The sequence below is a fragment of the Puntigrus tetrazona genome, chromosome 22 (genome assembly GCF_018831695.1).
Source record: "Puntigrus tetrazona isolate hp1 chromosome 22, ASM1883169v1, whole genome shotgun sequence".
Taxonomy (NCBI): Eukaryota; Metazoa; Chordata; class Actinopteri; order Cypriniformes; family Cyprinidae; genus Puntigrus; species Puntigrus tetrazona.
This window is the reverse complement of record NC_056720.1, coordinates 1,818,251-1,840,687: the sequence shown is the minus strand read 5'-3', so window position 1 is coordinate 1,840,687 and position 22,437 is coordinate 1,818,251. Positions and strand designations below refer to the sequence as shown.

The following is a 22,437-nucleotide window of genomic DNA, read 5'->3' as shown; positions in this document are numbered from 1 at the left end:
TAAATGTTAATTTTAATTCAAATGATTAATGATGTCATGGCTGATTCTCCTGCACCTAAATTCTAACCCTACCAAACACTTTGATTTTTAAACGCTTTAATTATCAGCCACACAAAATTACACTGTAAGTAAATCAAACCGTGAGCCACATCCACACCAGGTTAGTGACATCTTTCAGATAGCTGTATCCTCAGATGGCTTATACTAAGCAGTAATGCTTAATCAGTGTTGGCTCAGTAAACACCATGCCATTGACCAGAGGCTCACTCGGAGGAGACCAGACCATCAGTACATTATTACTAAAGACAAGAACACATGAAACACCAATATTAGTCTAGCATCAAGATCAGATGTCACGTAGCTTATAATATATCCACAGCCAGCGAGACTTTCCACACAATAATATGCTTATTAGAGAGATACAAAGGAGCTGAACATGGCTCCACTTGCTGTCTCACAAGATTGGGATGATAGTTAACCTGTTAAACCTAGATACACTCATCCAGGCGACTCTGGGTAGCGCTAAAAAGATATTAAAGCACTAAGCTCTAATAAAACTGTCAAACTCCTCTTCAAGTGACTGAGTCTACAACAGCTGAAATGATGATGTGAGGCTGCTCAGTAAAGCCGGAAAATGATCTACTTTCAAAGAGCCGCCATTTCCATTATTCAGTACACAGTGACTGCACTTCCTTTGTGTGTAAATAGAGTAGACTACAGCCTCCCTGTGGTAGATCAGGTGGACTCATTTCAATAGAAATAAACTGCACCACATGTTAAAAGCGCCCTTGAAGCAGCCGCTGATCCTGAAAGCCTCTGCCTGCCTCCCCGTGATTGTTTAGGGTCTAAAATAACCCAAGACTTCTGGCTTTCCTCTAACTCAGTTACGTGGACTTCATTTACTGCTACAAATATATGGTTTCTAGATACATGATTTGAATCCATGCTAAGGTAAGTACTTCCACTAAAACCAACAAGGTTTTCTGGTCTATCTAATAGAATGTTGTGGTTTATGGTATAATAATCTAGATAATAACCACGTATCAGATGATAGAAGCTAGTACTTGTAACTCCAATGAGAGCAGTCTCAGTACTATGATATATCTGAATCCTGACTGGAAAATCCTTATGATACCCATCTTCTAAACAATTATTACTCTTTTTTCTGTACCTTTCTTATACAAAAGGGGGTCTTGAATTAGCCTGTAATTAACTAGATTTATGTCCTAATGACAATGACTTAATTATACAAAGGTGCTGGAATTCTTCCTTAATCTTCCTGAGTGCAAAGTACTAATCGTTAGAAGTTCAGAAAAGAGAGTCTATAGTCTCTAGAATCTAATCTATAGCACTGATATGCTGAGAAATCTGAGATAAATCGGAAAGGTTATTTATAAAGCAGCCCTTGGTGGTAAAACTCAATGTGCACTTTTCATGATCAACATGGAGTGGTTTAAAATCCAGCAATGATTAACAGACATCTTATCAGCCATCTGAGCAGTAGAAAATCAACACACATTGTTTTAATAAATTCTGCATGGTCTTTACACAACTCTACTTCCTCGTTCCAACCAGATGATCCAGATTGGTAGCTGTTTGCAGATGTGTAGCCTGTCTGAGAGATAATTTAGCTGGATGAAGGACAGACTGCCACCTCTCTGGGTACATGCATTGGGCTCACAACCATTACTCCTCCCAGGACATGTGCTGGTTTCAATAAACCATATTGCCATAACCTGCAGATTTGCTCTGAACATACGCCAGGTAAGACACAACTCCTCATGTCCAAGCCTTTGTTCTCTCCAGACTGACTATTGTAATGCTTTCTTTACATTCTGTAGCTGATAGTGCTTTTGGATGTTTTTGGATTGGGTATTAAAAGCAGAGCTGATTCAACAAAAGAACTTAGCAAAGTGGACTCGGGTCCGGATGTTGAAAGACAAGCCAGCAACGCAATAGAAGCAGAAGACACTTTTACTCTCCGATGAGAATCACTGCGAATTAAAACCACGCAAGCTTCAAATGCCTTATCTGAAGGAAACCTATAAGCGAAACCTACATCAGATAAAATATGTTAATGCTTTGAGCAATCCAACCCTCCTCTTTTGATGATTACTCTACACTCGCTCTAGTAGATCGCAGAGCACCCTGTAGCTGTTCAGCTGTGTCATTTAAAGTAGAATAAACTGATCATAACATGACCAGCGAGCAAAAAGTTTTTCGCGAGGATGCTGAGATCCTGAGAGAGTTTGGCCCGCCTTCAGCTCATTCGCTGATCGCGCTTGATCAGCTTCTACCATGCCAGAACTGTGTTCAGAAAATGCTTATTTCTAATACTTCAAGTAATTAACATTCACACGTAAACATATACTTAATGTGATATACAGACATGCCAGGATATTGGGAATATGCAAAAGGTGAAATAGGAAACACCTGCTTGAAATCATATAAGATATTTCATTATATAGAATAGACTTGATATAGAGATTATATCAAGCTTTGCCTCTTTGTTAACGTTAGAAGTCTCTGTTTGACTCTGTAATTTAGGAATTGTGCTCTTTGGATCGGTTGTCAGGGTTGATTAAAACTAATATTTTGAAGAGGGTTTGTGGCAGTCGGTCGCTCTCGCAGTTTACGCGCTCAGAATATATGACACAAATATAATTTTTACTTATAGTCTAAAATATGATTTATTTTATTTTATTTTAATGTTTAATGTCTAAATTTAAGATTCAAACGCATTAAACGGCGCCCGGGTCGAAGATAGAATATAGAGTGAATCATAGAAAGACATTAGGAAAACTGCAAATACTAAATCGTTGACCCAGTTCAGCTCTTTCCTGGATCTGATGTCATAAAACCAGAATAACAAATCAGCGAGGCGACCGCAGCCACGCCACTGTGAGCCGAGACGACCAACGTGGATTTCACAGCTTCCAGCAGAATCACAACCAATGACATGTAAGAGTCTGAGGAATAAAGTTCAGCTCTGCTAGTAAATAATTCGCAGATTGACTACAGCTATATTATTTGTTATAGTAGCTCACCAAGCACATGACGCTTAGCAAATAAAGTTTCAGAGTCGGAGGAAGATATGAACTGTGACTGACCAGAGACGGTAAGATTGAATCTTGTACGCGTACTTTTCTGCCGCCGACGTGTCACTTGATAAAGTCCAGAGTCTGTGTTTCTGGTAAGCTGGTGATGGTCAGAGATCCAGTCTGATAATCCAGCTCTCAGTCTGTCTCGATCCTCCCGTCGAGAACATCGTAAGTGGAGAATATTTTTATTTTTTCACTGATTTCAGCTTATGTTCAGTTCTTGAAAGTCCAAAATGTCCATGTTATCTGCTCATTTGTCTTTTAGTTCAGCGCAGAGTCTGTAGAGATAGACGCGACTCTCCTCCATCACCGATACACTGACTTCACCGCTGAATTCAGGGAAACACACCTGAAATAAAATATTACATAAACAGGGCTTGTTCTACAGGAATTTGCTGGCTATTAGTGACTGAAGTGATCAGTCATATGCTCAAACATCGCTTAACAAACAGTATCAAATTGATGTTTCAAAGCTGAATTAAAGTCATAAACTTACTTTAAGATGAGAATCACATCATAGCTTCCACATTAAAGCCAAGCTTTGTCACAGCCTCAGTGATTTTTGACTCATTTTGAGCACACAGGATGCTAGTTTAGAGCGCCTGAATTCAGTGACAGTTAGAAGGGTTAGGGCCTAAATAAAGGTTATTACACACACTGTGCTCAACAGGAAGTGTTTGTAAGATCGTCCCCAGGCCCAAAGGTGTCTCCAGTTAGCACTTCAGAGCGCATTCAGGGCTACATATCCCATCGCATCATGTTCAGAAACTTGTGTGCCTTGTAAAATCTCTGCAGAGTGTAAATAGCTCAACACACCGGGATGACATCATGACGGAATATCATCAGCATCGTCGCTGTTCATACCAGAGCCATTTTCCGCCGATGAGAGACGATTACGCCCGCCCACAAGGTCATGCTTTATTTGTGAAACCAACGAGACCAGCAGCTCTACTTTCATCTGGCCTCGGTGCATCGAGGGCCACCAAGCCGTGTACTGTAGCTTCAGCAGCTCCAGACAATCTCATTGGTCAGCCGGTTTTTAACGCACGTCAAAACAAAAAAACTAGGAGCAATGCTGCATCCAAAACACATACTACTTGGGAGGAGGTACTACATTTGTACTGGTGTTGATGTTGTCACGTGTCATGAGTGTGAAAATATAAAGGAAAATAACACCTGGTGTCAAACGTTTTTACAGCCGATTCAATGTAAATCCATTTTATTGATTGATAAAATTTAAACTTCGAATAAATCAGCCATTTACTTTGATTATCAAATGGCGTAATCAAATCCACAAGTACCCGCGCTTTTTCTGGAGGTAATGCTATTTACACACTTCTCCAGCATCTCCAGTTTCCGTAACTTTTTCGGACATGACTTCCTTTCGACTCAGGGTCATCCGTGGGACTTCTAGCTACTGTTTTTCGTGAGGCTACCACCCGGACATACCACTGCCTTGTTCTTCTCGTGATGCTATATAGTAGGAAGCAGCGCATTTCAGATGCAAGTACAAGCCAATTTTTTTAAATGACGCTTTTAAGCTTCACACGCTTACACGTCTGCAAAAGGTGATTTCACATTTGGTGACTTTGTTTTAGTCACAAGTCGCTAAACGCTATGTGATATTCGCAAGGGATAATCTCCGCTGCCTTAAGCCTTAATTTCATTAACTCATGCACCAAACCTTTAAATGGTAAAAGATATTGGTGAACTTTAACTTACGAAAATATCTCACAAATGGCTGTAATTGGCGACTTCATTACAGACGCTAACATTGAATCTGTGTGGTCTCTCTTGTCGTGTGTCTCTGATGATGTCCACTTCATACAAGTCCAGAGTCTGTGTTTCTGGCGCTGGTGATGGTCAGAGATCTGGGTCTGATGATCCAGCATCAGTCTGTCTCTGAACCTCCCACAAGAAATATCAAATGTGGAGTAAGACTCAGCATTGCTTTAATTATTTGAGCTATAAGCGCCTCTGGATGTCTAACATACCCATGCAATCACATTATCTGTCTGTAATTCAAATGTGAGTCTGTAGAAAGATCATTCAATCTCCTTCCAATGTCACTGACTTTACTGAGTCTGGAATCAGCAAAATCTCCTGAAATAATGGGAATACAAAGTCAGATTGGCGGCTATTAACTAGTTTTGACGATAGATTTATCGCAGTAAAATGCGGTTTGAAATGCATCGACATCAGTAACATCCAAACACATATTTATTGATCCACCTAAAACTATAAATCTGACGTGAGAAAACACTACTCTGGATTAGAACTGCTTCAGAACTGGAAAATAAAGCAGTCGGAGCTTCCAGCGGGCCTTGGTGTAAAAGAAGAAGATAGAAAATAAAACATTTCCCAAATCCCACTCAGCCTGTATTCCGCAAACAGAACTAAAAATCTCAGAAGCTATCTTCAGTCCAAAAGTGGTCTAGTAAATGAAAAGCCAGATGTGAGGCTGACCTGTAATAAAGTCTCTTTGAACTCCAGCTAAATGCCAAAAGAACCACCTTTTTGTCAGGGATTTTTTTTTTTGCTCATTTTACAATCTGGTTGAGCCCAAGCTCTGTTGTGTATATAAAAATACATTCCAATCTCACCCAACCAAACAGAATAAAACTAATTTGAGAAGTTTTTCTTCATCGGGTTCACCGCAAAGCTCACTCTGAAATATTTATCTAGCTGAGAGTATATGTTTCTCACGACTGTCTCCTTTATCAAGGAACAAGTTTTTACTGGTAAACTTACGCTTGATTTGAATTCCAGCCTCCTCCGTGGGAAAACTACCAACGGAGATGATTAGATATCGTATTTAATGTCAATTTCTTCTAACCCAATTAGGAATAAGAAGACTCATAAAAGTGTATAAAGAGAGGCCAACAGAGGGGATGGACTCTTTTCTACCTTTTATTCTTCACTTCTTTATTTTAGTTGACAAAAAAATGTGTCTTTAAAAGTGCAAAACTTTGGGCAAACTATTATTTTCATGAAGTTATCTGAAACATCTGTTAAACTAATTCAGGACAATTTCTTCTAGAGATCAGAGTCTCCTTCCTTTTAATGAGGTTGGTAAATGCACTGGAAGGAGAATATCACTACTTCCTTCTTCATCGGGCTCAATCCCCAATCCTTGAGATTGATCTTAATACCAAGTGTTGTGGAAAAGAGGAAAAACATACTTTATATTGAAACATACATGCAACTAGTAAATGGATTGTTCGTTTGGATAAATTTGCATTTGATTAACTGCAAGATCTAGTAAGGTCTTGGGAAAATCTGATGAGAAACGCTTGAGTTTTTTAAGGAGATCTCTGGCTTTGATCTCTAGATTTGTAGACTTTGGTGTTTTGGAAAATCTGAGCAATTATTTAAAGCACTAGCAGTGACCTTAGTCTTTTCTTCTGAAAGAGAAGTACACCAGTGTTTTCTGGGTGTTCAAGTAACGCTGGCGTGGATTTGTTGCAGTTTGATAAAACGAACGTCAGAAACGGAGATGATCACTTCTCAAGACCTGTTTTTGCTGCTGCCGTTACCGTTATAACCCAAGATGGCGCCAATGTCAACCGTCAAAACCTTTAAACGTTAATCTCATATAGCCTGGTGTTTAATGTGGTAAAAGTCCATAGTGTTAATGCATTACTGCAAGTGGCGCGGAAACTCCTTTACAACACGGCTATTGTGTGTGTGTGTGTGTGTGTGTGTGTGTGTGTGTGTGTGTGTGTGTGTGTGTGTGTGTGTAAGATGGCTTGGATGCAAATGAAGGACTTGAAATTGAATATGAACTAAACAGCGTCTTCTTCTTGGTGGTAAACGGAATGAACACCAGATACCATCCGCTCTTAAAAGCACCTCATAGGATTCAGCTGTACAGTAGTTTATCGATTTATTGATTTAAAACACCTGACCTAGCATTGGTACAGCAGGTCGTGCAATCCAATCTCGATCGATCTGAATCGCGTCTGATCGGCTCCCGCGTAAATGTGCCGCGTCCCTTTAAGCGCGACCTATTTTTCGGCGAATTTTTTTTTATCAAAGTTCTTGAAAAACCTCGAACGCGCCGAATCCACCTGACTTTATCACCAGGTTGCTGACTCGGTTCTCGGCACTACCAACGGAAGAACGGCAGCGGTTAAATATTAAACACCTGACTATCAGGCTGTTATTGTTATTAATCATCACCGCCAGTTCATCAGTGGCGGAGTTTGATCAAACCGAATCTAGCAGACATGTCGAGTGAGTCCAGAACCACACAGCGTTCACACGCGTACGACTCTGTAACGCAACAACACACGCGGCGTTACACAGCAACAGACGTTTTACTGGTTTCTAAAAAGCAGCGCGTTTCTCTGCTCAAGTTTATCCGCGATGACGTTTGCATTGTTGGTCACTTTGCAATAATCGTTAGCTACATCTTCAATATCGCTTTGTTTGATACTCAGTGCTCGCTCGTGTCGGACCAGAGGAGCTAAACGGAGCTTCCTTTTCCTGACCAGGTGAATGTTTAACTCGACTGAGTTCTCGTTTAGGTGAAAGTCCTCCCGAGCGGCTGATAGGTTTATCGCTTTCTCTCTAACGAACTCCCGCTATCAGCGCTTTGACGTCTTTATTGCGTCGTGTATTCGTCACGCAGGGCGCGTGAGTCTGCGCGTGTGCGGCGTGTAACGCGTACTAGTCTGCTTATTACAAAACCATATATGAAATGGTGTTAAAGTGGCGCGCTTGAACGATGCGTTTACATCACAGCACATCCCTTCGAAATCAAGGGAGATCATCTACTTTAGTCTTTTTATTGTTTATGTTATTTTTTTTAATGAATTTCAGTTCTGAGATAGCACACTAGCATTAGCATTACATATTTATTTATGTATTTGTTTATTTTGCTGTCAGTTTGATCAAATAACGAGTCAAGACTTAGGATTAAATAAAACAGAGCACATTGCATTGTGGATATACTGTATAATTCTACAAATTAAAAGAGGTTATTTTATGAATTAATTTTTAATTATGCAGGTTTTGGCTTATTTTTCATTTGTAATTGAGCATTTTATGCACTATTATTTATATAATAGTGGTAATAAATTATATATATACACACACACACCTAAATAAATGTATTTAACTTTATATTTACATTTTAAGCATGTAGTTTTTGCTTTCTTTTAAATTTGTAATTTAATATAATTTTAATGCACTATTATTTATATATATATTAGTGGTATACAATTTCCAAATAAATGTATTAAATTTATTTACTTTTAAATACACACATGCATATATGCATGTGTGTGTGTTTATTCATACACTACATAATTTATGCTATTTGTAATGCACATTTCTTTGACATTTGGCTTTTAAACTGCGCAGGACGCACAGTTGGTTTTAGAAACCTCCGTTCTGCAAGAAGCTGCAGGTCTTGTGTTGCATGGTTGCCGCAGCAACCGATCAAAGCCGAGGCTGAGCTTGTTGTAGGGGAATCCTAGGCCCTCCTCTGCTGATGTATGAAGGAGTGGGCTCCGCCTTCCACTACTGCGCTTAAGAGATCCCCAAGCCCCGCCCCTGTGCACAGCGTCCTGCTCTGATAAGTGTCTCCTAGCGCTCGTCTCTCTCCGTCTCTCTCTCTCTCCATCCGTCCTGTGCAGACGGACGCTCGGCAGCATGTCGGACTCCAGCACAGCCTCGGCGCAGAGCAAAAAGCAAAAACTAAAGCCTGCCAGAGACGCAGCTTACACAGCCGGACGAGCCTGGGTGAGTCCCGCCGCTGAGAGACGGAAGGTGGGTGTGATGGGGTCCGCGTCTCCAGAGCCGCTCAGGCTCGCCCACACTTTCTCTTCCACTCGGCACTCTTACGTTCGGCCAAACGGGTGCAAAATTGCAAAAATAAATACGTTAAAAATGTTTATTAAACGCTTTTGGTCGACTTTAACTTTTACAAAAATGATTGGAAATTATTGGTAACACTTTTGCCGTGATTAACTTATCACGTAGTCAGAAGGTCAGTGTTTCATCCGTCTCTGAACGGCGAGCGTACAACTTTCAGCGCTTTTTCCAGCCAGTTTTGCTGGTTTCGTCCTGATGCAAGATCCATATATTAATGATAAGTGCAGGAATGTGGATTGTGGGAAAGTGTTTCGCGAGGCGCAGACGAGAGAGCTCCATGGAATTACACATGAATTATACAATCTCCTTACTCTCGGGATTGGAACTCGCGACTTCCTGCTTATCTGAAGGAGACCAGGATCAAGATGCAAATAAATATGGAGAAAAACCATATTTCAATATTTTAAGTATGTGATTTGTAAACCGCTTTAGGACGATAAAACAACTTTAGTTGTAATTACTACTAAAACATTACATAAATAATAAATATAAATTAAAAATAAAGCATTAAACAGCATTAAAAATAAAAAATGAAGAAAACAATAATAATGTAATGTTTTCAGTGGTGTAGAATCAATAAATACAAATGGAGTGTGCAGATGGGAAATAATTATTGAAAATGTAATTAAAGGAAAAAGTAATACAATGTGAGAGCGGGAAAATATATCACAAAAACTCTTTTTACTTTCAAATATCATAAATATTACTCCTGGTATTAGTAAAAGATTAAACGTGATGCTACATTTTTTAAATAATAATAATGCATTGATATAAAATATAAAAACAATGTGAATAATAAAGCAAATAAAACTATAATTAGAATATATATATATATATATATATATGTATATATATAATTTTTTACTTTCACTTTTTGTTTGTTATATAATCTTAATTGACTAGTACTGACTTTTATATACAATATTAATTTATTATTACACAACCAAAGTGGTGCAGTTTGGCTGCAGAGCTCCATCTGCTGGACGTGTGTGTGTGTGTGTGTGTGTGTGTGTGTGTGTGTGTGTGTGCAAGTGCTGTTCATAACAGGTCATGGCTGAAGGCTCTGGGAGTTTAAAGTACAGTTAATCACAGAGATCAGATCTTATCACACACACACACACACACACACACACACACCACCTACCACATTATGACACCTACAACTGAGTCTCCTGGGCTGCCTTTAAGTGTCTGGAAACACACACACACACACAGAGCTCTCTTATGGTGGTATAACACGTGTGTGTTCAGCTTCTAAATTTGACTGTGACTCTAAACCTCGGTCTAGACGCTGGGCCACAGACACAATATGAGTCTAGTCTGTGTGTGTTTTATTCTCTGCCTAATAAAACCACCTGCATACTATAGGAAAAGAGAGCAGCCAATCACATTCATTCAGGGCGGGGCTTATCTGAGTAAAAATATATGGCAGTTTGTGAATGGCTGTAGAGAAGCTAGAAGAAAAAACAATCCTTGTAAGGGTATGTTCTTAAAGTTCAGCTTAACTTTAGTGAAAGAAATTTATATGAGCATTAAAATGCTAAACATGTATGCAATATGTAAAAAGAGAAAATATGCAAAACTAATAAATGCTACTAATAGAGATAATCATGAATAAAATATTAGCAAGCATGAGAGAATAATTTTCTAGACGTGCTTTAAAAATGCTGTAATTATGATTAAATTCACATGAGAAAATCAGACAAGAGTGAAGGCTATAAACTTTCTTCAACTCAAAGCACAGAAATAAAACTGTTCTTTAAAGTAGCTAGAGTGCATTTTTGAGTAAAGAGACGTTGATTGGCTCATTTGACAGAGGCAGGCTCATCAATGTTATAATAATAAAACAAAAAATAGCAATATAAAATGATATCATAAACAAGTAAAACAATTTTTCAGTCTGGTATGCATTCCGGAGTAAGCGCAGACACGCGATTGGCTCATTTGACCGAGGCGGCCAAAGCAGCCTTATTGGGCCCTCATTTCTTTCCTTTGATCTTTCGAATAGAATGAAGCACAACAAGGTCACATGACTACACAGTGTGATTCATTAGAATTATAGCTCAGTCTAATTCTGCCTATCACTTCACATTCTTAATCTATCCATTTTAAATTCCAGCAAAGCAAAAATTTGTTTGCACAACATTTAATCGCCGCTGAATATAATGAACAAAAATGGAGGTTGTAGTTCTCTCAAGAAAAGACATAAGACGACTAAACAAAATCTTGGAATCTCACTCAAGCTTCATTACTGGATGAATCAGTGCTTTAACGAATCACTTGAACGCATCGATTCAAAACAAATGTGCTTGTAAAAGCCTCCCAAAATAAAAAGACGCACACATTTGAAAAATGATCATTTTTGGCAAGTATCTGATTCTGAAATAGGAAGTTTGAACAGTACACACCTACAGAGTGCAAAGAAAGCTGCATCGCAGCCACACACACACACACATATACACACACACACACACACAGAGGTGTGTTCACGCTGGTTTTCCCAGGATGGGGTTTAAACACACAGTGGTGCGTCCCTCCGCTGGAACTCCCGCCCCATCTGCAGCGTGGTACTGAGCCAAACGCGAGTGAACCTGGAGCGTCCTGACACACACTGGAGAGATCTCGCACGCAGTGAGACACACACACACACACACACAGCTGGGACAGGAAGTACTTGTTATCCTGAGCATCCCAGCAGAGATCGTGACTACACACAGGCATAGTTAAGACGCACCACACACTACACACACACCCTGGCCAGCCCCTATGCCCCTCTCTGTGTGTGTGTGTGTGTGTGTGTGTGTGTGTGTGTGTGTGTGTGTGTGTGATGGCTTTATTTGTACCGGGCCTGAGGTGTTTCAAATGATTCCATTTAAACAGGAGTCACATGATCACCTTAAAGTCACACATGATGAATTTGACTTGATTGCGCTTTGAATCTTGGCACGAAATGATAGACATTTTCCCTAATTTAATAATTGTATATTCTAGTGTGTGTGTGTGTGTGTGTGTGTGTATTTATATACATAATAAATATACACAGTAAGCACATATGTAAAAACCTTTTTCATATCATTTCTGATTTTTCATTTTGTATATCTGCCAACAAGGCAAGAAAATCTTCTTAGCCTTTGAATTAAAATAATTTTATCCATCCCATTTTCTCTTTGCTTTAAGCAAAACTCAACAATCATTTTTAATTGTCGTGGTTAACAAGAACGCTTAGATAGGCCAACAAGACAAAAATATATTTCTAGTCTGGGGTACAATAGATATTTGTTGTATATATTGCTTTCTGCTTGTTCCCAGACAGCGAGCCCAGATGTTGTTTTAAATATCTAGTATTTTTTGAAGGGTTTATCGTCAGACCGAGTGCACTGAAGCGAGAGGTAGCGCCTGTTAGTGACACTGATGAATGAGTGTCATCTGCACATGAGCGCTGGGCTTCGCGATGTGCTGCTTTCTGCACCGCTGTCGTGGAACAACCGAAAAACAGCCGTCAGCCACCCACGTTGCTTAGCTGATACCAAAGCATTGCTAGGTGTAAAGGTTGGTTGCTATGCAATGCTGGGGTGTTCTTTAGATGATTGCCAGAGGTTACTGGGGTTACTAGGCATCAATTTATGGCAATAGGGATGGTCGCTTATGTGATTTTCTTTCTTCCTGTCTGAACTGTCTTAGTGATTTGTGGCTGACGCCATCCAGCAGGTGAAAAGTGAGTGGACACATAACCATGAGCACCTGCAATAGAGGATTGACTCCAATTACTGGCATTATTAGCATCTTTAATAACCGCCTGTGTGTGTGTGTGTGTGTGTGTGTGTAGATCTGTGTGCCTTCTGCTGACGCCCAGGCCTCTGCTGTCCCAGCGCTCTCTGCTCTGGACGCTGGTCACCCACAAACACCTGCCCATCGACTCCAGTGCACATCAATGGACGGCAAATACAAGGGAGATCAGCTGAGGTGAGGTGTGTGTTTGTAGTGTTTATAGCACATAGGAATGTAAATAATATTAAAATCATTATTGATAATATATATATATATATATATATATATATAAGTATATATAATGCAATATTCATATATAAATATATTTAAAAAAAGCAAAAAAACAAATTATGAATTGGGGGAAAAACAAAAATTTTGTACATTTTAAAATTCAATTATTTCATCTAATGCACTTTGAGAGTTTAAAATAAGGAGCCAACCCATGTTCTTAACTGAGAAAATCTAATCTAATCTGTTTAGTTGCACCAGAATTCATCGGAAATTGAATCGAAACCTTGTAAGACGCAATCAAATTGAATTGTCAAATTTGTCTCAAAACCTAGCCTACGTTGTGTGTGTGTAACGAGTGTATTTATAACGTGTGTATGTAACATGTATGATTGTAACACATGTAACAAGGGAGTATTTATAACGTGTGTAACGTATGATTGTAACGTGTGTGTAACGAGTGCTTTTCTAACGTGTGTGTAACATGTATGATTGTAACACGTGTGTAACAAGGGTGTACATCTGTGTAACGTGATGTGTAACATATGATTGTAACATAGGTGTGTTTGTAGCGTGAGTGTTTGTGTAATTTGATTGTGATGCGTGTGAAAATACAGGTGTGTTTGTAACATATGATTGTAAAATGTGTATAACACAAGTGTGTTTGTAAAGTGTGTGTGTAACGTTTGATTGTAACACCCATCTATGATTGTGACGTGTGTGTTTGTAACGTGTGTATATATCGTGTGATGACAGTTAGTGGTCGACCAACCAGATGATGACGATGTCTTGGAAAGCAGGGTGACTGATGACCAATATGAAGCTGATATAATTGTATTTAGTTTAATTCATGTGTGTGTGTGAGTTCTATCTTATTATTAGTCACACTTCTATCTTCTATCCATATTAGACAGAACTAGAGGGAGAACATGAGCACTGTGTGCTCCAATGGTGCTATTTAAAGTCGAATTTGAAAATATCAGGCAATATATCGGTCGATTACTACTATACAAAGCACATGTACGATCGTAACAGGTGTGTGATCGTGAACACGCGTGGATGTAACGCTTGTGTGCGCTTTGTAAAGTGTGTAAGCGCTTGCTCTTCAGCTTGTGATTGTAACATGTACGTGTGTGTAACGTGTGTGTAGGAGCTGCTGGCGAGGAGTCTGACGGACAGCGACATACGCGCTAGCCTCGTATGAGTTTCCTGAAGAGAGTCCCATTGAACAGCTGGAGGAGAAACGCCACCGACTGGAGCGACAGATCAGTCAGACGCTGGTAATGCAACAAAAATGTGATGTGAAAGCCAATCAGAATATATTTATCTACGCTTCTAACAGCTTGTAAAACTCCAAAAGAGAAAGGAAAGTGAAAGGAAAATAAACTTTTATTTTTTTAATTTTTCATTGTACATTTGAAAGCCAATCAGAATATATTTGAAGTTTAAGGTACATATACATATACATTATATATATATATATATATATATATATATATATATATATATATATATATATATATATTTTTAACAAAATCTTATGTTCAGGCAAAACTATGTTTTGAAAACCTTTTGAAAAGTTTCTGAAAGGCAAAAATCCATTGTGACATTTTGGCACAGAGTGGACTGTAATGGCTTCGCACCTGCTCAGGCGCTTTGTTTATGCGATCTGGCGTGAATTCTTTGCTACGAACACACTGACTCAAACACCTGCAGATGACAGACGCCACAGCCATTCGTGTGGGTGTGTTTGGGTTTGTGTCTCTTGCAGATGCTTAAACACACACTTTTTTCCGCTCGTGGAGAGTTTCAGATTCCCACTGCTGCACTGTAATGAAAGCGCTTTAGAGAAATCAATCTGACTGATTTATACTCTCTCTCTCGTGTGTGTGTGTGTGTTACTCACTCAAATCCGCTTTCGCCACACACCCTTCAAGGCTTGAGCCCGAGATTCTGCTGCGAGCGAAACAAGACTTCATGAAAATAGACAGCGCCGCAGACCTGGAGTGAGTCTCTGCCGCCTCATCTGTCCGGCTCTGTCGGTCCGCCGGTCCGTCTCTGTCTCTCATCTCATGTGTCCGTCTGCAGGGGTCTGAAGGATAGTTATGTGGACGTGGTGGACCACCATCTTATGGAGCGAGAGATGCTGGCAGGAGACAGACTTCCAGCGTGTGTCCATCTCGGGAGAGGAGAAGTGTGGGGTGAGAACCATAGAAACAAGCTTCAGTGTAAATTAATATTAGTTAGTACTGAATGTGACCTTGTGACTAAAAAGCTCAACATTTTGACTTAACTATATCCTCTTTTGAAGCACAAAGAAAGTATTTTCTTTTTCACGATTTAAACATAGCGCTCTCCGAACATGGCGCCTCTCAGCAACACTACAGACAGAATAATAGCTCCTCGCCTTTTCTTTTTATGAACGGCAGTGTTATAAAAATAAACCCAGCCTGTGACGTGAGAAATGTCGTTTTAGGAGTGTGGACAAGTCCTAACGTTAATAAAGAATATCTCTGGTTTTGAAATGTCAATCTTTGCAATTTTATCTATTTTTTACATTTTCATACATTCAAGTCTCGCTTATAAAGAATTTCATAAAATTTAGTTTTAAAGTCCTTGTTGTTTCAGCGAGGCTTTTACGGAAAACCAGGACACTTTACTGCCGCTCATTAATTCTTGTGACGCCTGTGTGCTCAGGTGCCGCTTCACGGATCTGGTGGACGCTGCCAAGTGTGTTGTGAAGGCCCTGTTCATCAGAGAGAAGTACATGGCTCTGTCTCTGCAGACCTTCTGTAAGACCACGGCACGGTCCCTCGCAGGAGCTCAGCCAGAGGCCGCTGGACGCCAGCATGTATGAACAGGACCTTCACGAGAGCCCCATCGACCAGGTGTGTGTGAGCTCCTCCGCACGAAAAACACACCTCTAACACAGCCCAGCGCTGACGAGTGTGTGTGTGTGTGTCTCAGACGTGTCTGTTCACCCGCCGTGTCGGAGACGCATCCGCACGGTGGCCAGGACATGAAGAACCTGCCGCCGACGCCGGTACAGCTGCAGGATGGTGGACGGAGTCATCCACGCCTACACCGCACAAAACCCCATGGACAAGTGAGTTACACGGACAGCAGACGTCCTGAATCAGCTACATTTAGATAAACCTCCTTTTGGGGACGCCCTGAAGGTAAAATGGATCGTGAAGACACACGAGCCCGCTTTCAAACCATGAACAGAAATGCACTGGAACAAAAACATGGCGCGCGGAAAACGTTTTTAATTATAGTAAATATCACAGTTAATTACTAAGAAATGTTGTTAAGATCAACAATACTTTTTTTTTTACATTGTAGAAGCTAACAAGTTAACTTAAGTTTCATCAAGTATAAAATATAGCAGAAAAAGCTAATAAACTAATTCTATTTCAGCTAGTTTTTAGCTAGAGCAGATTTTTAATTTCCATTTAAGTTCTATAATTACTAAATAAAAAAACAGCACAAACACATAAGGCATCAAGTGTTAAAACGAACAAAAACACAACTTAATTACTGAAATTTAAAATTTAAATCCATGTTTCAGTTACAGACATAAAATTCATAGTAACTATTGTAAAATATGATTTTATGCTACATTAATGATGCCAGAATAACAAATGAACTGAAACTCAATTCAATAACAATCTCGTAAATCTGACATCGATAGCAAATAGAAAATTAAAGGAATTTAACGACGTAAATAATAAGTAATGCACAAAAATACAGTTTAAATTTGGCTAATATGGAAATGGTTAAAGAAATAGTTCTAATCTTCAAACACAAACTTGTGTAAAAGTCAGGAAACGCCACTAGTGTGTGTCTGTGTTGTACTGATCCACAGGAGCACCGAGCTGACCTGCCGTGATCCAGACCTGCAGGAGTACATCGCCGACATGAACGTGATGATGGCGCCCATCATTAACGGCCCAGTGTGAGTGACTCATTTCCCAGCATGCACTGGGTTTAGCCGGGCCGTCTGATGCATCTAATGTGTCCGCTTTCACAGGAAGTCCTTCTGTTACCGCGCGCTGCAGTACCCTCAGCTCCAAGTTTCAGATGCACGCCTTGCTGAACGAGATGAAGGAGCTCGGCCGCGCAGAAGAAGGTGCCGCACAGAGACTTCTACAACATTCGCAAGGTGACGATCGTACTTTTAGCTGAAGGCATTTAATGCAAATGACAGCAAAGGAGTTTAAATTGACTGAGAGATGCATTATTAACATGCCTTAATTCCACTTATGTATGGGTCATTTTAGCATAGCTTAGCATAGATCATTGAATCCAATTAGACCAGTAGCATTATGCTCAAAAATGACACAAAAATGAGTTTCAGTTTTTTCCTATTTAAATTTGTTCTGCTATTTGATATATATATATATATTTTAATATTTATAATATATCAATTATATAGTCACAATATTTTTGAATATGCTTAATACATACAGAAAATCCATAATTTAATACTAACAGACGATAGTGTTCGAATTTGTAATAAAATTTGCAATTCCGTGAGCCTGCAGAACTCATTAGCGTATGAATTGTGGTGAACTGTCTCTGTCAGGTGGACACACACATCCACGCCGCCGCCCTGCATGAACCAGAAGCACCTGCCGCGCTTTATCAAAAGCGCCATGAAGAAGTACCCGACGAGATCGCACATGGAGGGCGTGCCGCGACAGACGCTGATGGAGGTGTTCGAGAACATGAACCTGACGGCGCATTTACCTGAGCGCGGACACGCTGGACATGCACGCCGGTGAGAGTCGCACGCTAACACGCTAGCATGCTAACCCGCCAGCAGTCACGTGACTCCTCCCGCTTCCTCCACAGGACAGGAACACCTTCCACCGCTTCGACAAATTCAACTCCAAATACAACCCCATCGGAGAGTCCATCCTCAGAGAGATCTTCATCAAGACCGACAACCACATCCACGGAAATACTTTCGACACATCGCCAAGGTGCGCCACGCAATTATTTGAAATAAATTAAATGCCAATTAATATCACGATATGAAATATGTCACATAATTGATCGTAACTTAATATAAGTTGTTTAAAATATACAGTTTTTTTTACCTTTTTATCTTTATGCAAATTTTTGAGTTACGACAACTTTTGTGTGGTTTTGAAAAATAATGGAGTTATGGGTGAAAGGGAGCTTTTTGAAACTCGCCGGATGATTTCGAAGTGCTCCGATCGGCTTGCCAAACATTTGAATCGGATTGGAGCTTCGGAGTGAGTTCGTGAATCGCTTTGTGAATGGAATGATTTATGATCCCAGTTCTGATCCAAATGATGTTCGCGAATGGGACTTCAAACTGCATTAGGGGAATATTTCGGAGTGGGTTTGCCGATCTCCTGAATCCGATCAAGACTTCAGTCGCTTGTAACAAATCATTTAGATCTGAACTTTGGAGCATTTTCACAAATCATATTCATGTGTTTCCTGGTTGCGCAGGAAGTGATGTCAGACCTGGAGGAGAGTAAGTATCAGAACGCTGAGCTGCGTCTGTCTGTTTACGGACGCCCATGGACGAGTGGGACAAACTGGCGCAGTGGGCCGCCTCTCACCTGCCTACTCCGACAACGTCCGCTGGCTCGTCCAGATCCCACGACTCTTGTGAGGAGAGACACACACACAGATACACAAACAGACACACACAGAGACACACTGAGTTTAAAAGAGTGTGTTGTTGTGTTTCCTGCAGTGATGTTTACTGCAGTAAGAAGCAGCTGAGTAACTTCCAGCAGATGCTGGAGAACATCTTCCTGCCTCTGTTTGAGGTCACCATCAATCCCAGCAGCCACCCTCAACTACACCTCTACTACAACAACACGTGAGTCACTTCAGCATTCAGTTACTCAACATGCAGAAGTCAGGATGATGTCATCAGCACCTCTAGTTTGTTTGACCTGGGCGGAAAACCTAACCGAAAGATACAAAATGTTGGTGCTGGCGCTCAGGTGGTGGGCTTCGACAGCGTTGACGACGAGTCCAAGCCGGAGCATCACATCTTTAATCTGGACAGTCCGCTCTCGCGCGCTGGTGTGACGACGACAACCCGCCGTACTCCTACTACCTGTACTACATGTACGCCAACATGACCGTCCTCAACCACCTGCGCAGGTAAGACTCCGACACACACACACACACACACGCCACGTGACCCAGCCGCCCGGACCGGCTCTCAAACACCTGTCTCTGAGCAGGAGGCGGGCTTCCACACCTTCGTGCTGCGACTTCACCGCGGGAGGCGGGCCTATCCATCACCTGGTGTCTGGATTCATGCTGTCGGAAAACATCTCCCACGGACTGCTGCTCAGGAAGGTATGAGGACAGAGCTGAGAGAGTGAGGAGGTGGAGGTCAGGTGGTCAGTGATGGTGTGTGTGTGTGTGTCGTAGGCTCCGGTCCTGCAGTACCTGTACTATCTGGCTCAGGTGGGCATCGCTATGTCTCCCGCTCAGCAACAACAGTCTGTTTCTGAGTTATCATCGGAACCCTCTGCCTGAGTATCTGTCCCGCGGCCTGATGGTGTCGCTGTCCACCGACGACCCGCTGCAGTTCCACTTCACCAAGGTGAGCGAGACACCCCCGTCTGAGGATCCCTGTCGAGCGTGTGTGTGTATAAACGTGTGTGTGTGTGTGTGTGTGTTTCAGGAGCCTCTGATGGAGGAGTACAGCATCGCCGCCAGGTCTGGAAGCTCAGCTCCTGTGACATGTGTGAACTCGCCAGAAACAGCGTACTAATGAGCAAGCTTCACACAGGGTAACACACACACACACACACACACACACACACACACACACTCACTTACTCTCACACACACACTCACTCTCATACACACACTCACTTACTCACACACACACACACAAGCAAAATGATTAAACAAATAAAATTATCAAAAGTATATGTGATAAATATGATTTTTTGTCAGTACTTTATCAGTTTTTTGTAATTAAATATTAAACTGGAAAAAATATAGGCATATTAATATATTAAAAATTGTAATATAATATTTTAATCAATAATTATTAATCTATATTGTTGTAAAATATAACTATATAATTTAGAAAAATTATTATAAAAGTTTATACACACACACAGACACACAGAATATATTAAAAACTATACTTAATTCACTCTTTGATTTTTATTCAGAAGTATATTGATGTTATTGTGTTATTATTGTCAAAATGTTTATTTGTAGTATATACTACAGTTTTATTTTACATTATATTTGTTGCATTTATAATAATATCAACATTATTATACACCTCGATAAATGAAAAAATGCTAAATAAATCACTCATTAATTTGTGTTAATGTTTATTTTTGGAACAACTCTCTTCTCTCCTCAACGCCTCAGGCTAAGAGCCATTGGCTGGGTCCTGATTACACCAAAGAGGGTCCCGCCAGTAACGACATCCGCGCACAAACGCCCCGGACATCCGCGCGGCGATCGACACGAGACTATGTGTGAAGAGCTGCACCTGATCACGCAAGCCGTCCGAACGCAGGAGCTGGACAGCATCGAGGAGGAAGACGTGGCTGTCGCTCACATCCAGCCAATCAACACGCTAGAGACGAGCCTGACCTGTCCAATCAGGAGACGAAACCTGACCCGCCCCACACTCTGCTTGTCCGGTCTGGAAGCTATAGATGAGCCCTGACCCCGCCTGTCCAATCATCACGCTAGAGATTAGCCCTGGCCCCGCCACACTAACTTATCTAATCAGGACAGTAGAGGCGAAGCCTGAGCCCGCCCGCACCCCGCCTGTCCAATCAGCACGCTAGAGACGGACCAAAGCCACATTCCTCCATTCCTCTCATTTCACCGCATGCTTCAGACGCTTCAGCTATGCATCGCCATTATTATGACGTTATACTCCGCTGTGACGCCACGCCCCGCACGACGCTTTTTTACTTTAGAGACTTTTATTTTGAAGATTTCATTTGAGGCGCCTGTGATCATAACTCCGACCTTAATAATAATACACATATAATAAAAATACAATATTAATATGGAAAAACAAGTATGTTATATAAATACTATTAGCAGTAATATGTTACTAAAAAACTATTATTTATTTATATGAATATATTTTAATTGAAACATATAAACGCACTAAATGTATGACTATTATATGGTAATGTTAAAATAAATATAACTGTATCAACATTTATATATTAATATGTATAATAGTTCATATGTATAATAAAACAAATGACATATTAGTATAATTAATATACTTATATTTCTTGTTAAAACCAAAATTAAATTTTACTTAATACTATATACATTATTAATGCACTATTATTATTATTAGCCCTCGTGATGCCTTTTACTTTCGCTTATTTTGATGTTGAAGGTTGAATTTTGTATTCATAACGCACTGTGAATGTGTACTTCAGTCTTCTGTCTGCTTATCATGTCATTTTCTGGCCATTTTGTAGTTTTTTCGCTCTCCGCTCAGAAGTAAAAGTCCTCCAGTCCTGCAGGAGGCGCTGTAGAGCCAGAATCTCATCAAACCTCCCTTCTCTGATGTTTACAAGTTAGTTTACAAAAGCAACTAATATTTTACGCTTAAAATATACGCTCGCTTTTGAGTTTGTCGCTGCTCCGCTTTCAGTTTGAGTTGAACGTTAAACTGACTGTTAATCGCCACAGTATTGACTGAACTAATAAATGACTCGAACATAAAGCATGATTTATAGAAATTAGCACATAAAACCAGAGCAAGGCATGACGACAACGCCGCTAGAAAGCAAACGATCATAGAAATTCGAAATATATCTATTTTTTGTGAGAATGAGTGTTTTGTTGGTTTTAATAAAGCATGCTTGTTTAATCTCATGTGGGTTTTTGTGCATCTTTTAATCAAAAAAGCACCAAAACAATAGCATACATATTCAGGATTGTGAAACCAGCATCAATTTGTCAACATTGGTAGCAGAACGGTTAAGCCTGCCATTTATTTTTCAGATTTATTTACTGTCGTTTTTTCATTTTACAGTAAAAATTTTGCCCCAGGTACAGTATTATGGAGTTCGCTCGCTTTTCCCCGTATGTCACTGAATTTTGTTGAAAAAGCATGAATATGTACGTGTATTAACCGACAACAGCAGCACCATGAAACTTCAGAGGAATATTTATGCTATTTTGCTGGAAATAAATATGTAGAATACTGTAGAGCACTGTTCGTGATTTTAACGATTCGCTTAATTCTTTTCTTCGTGGTTAATACTGATAACTCTCACTTTATATAAATTTGATACAATGACAGATTTATTATCAACAGACAAAAATATAAATATATTTTGCAGCACAGTTTTTTGGTCCGGTTCATTTGGAATTTTATGTCAAAAAATTGCTTCTTTTTTAAACGGTGTATGTTGTTCACATTCACTTAAGTTGTTGATCAGATGCA

At 40.2% G+C, this 22,437-nt stretch overlaps 1 protein-coding gene and 1 pseudogene across 1 annotated transcript in view; both read left to right on the top strand.

Annotated features, from left to right (window-relative positions):
* The window catches only part of LOC122327919 (GTPase IMAP family member 8-like), a 295,481-nt gene that overhangs the window by 25,269 nt on the left and 247,775 nt on the right, over nucleotides 1-22,437 (top strand). The gene's annotated exons all lie outside the window — the stretch shown is intronic.
* Nucleotides 8,760-20,679, top strand: LOC122328099 (annotated as a pseudogene).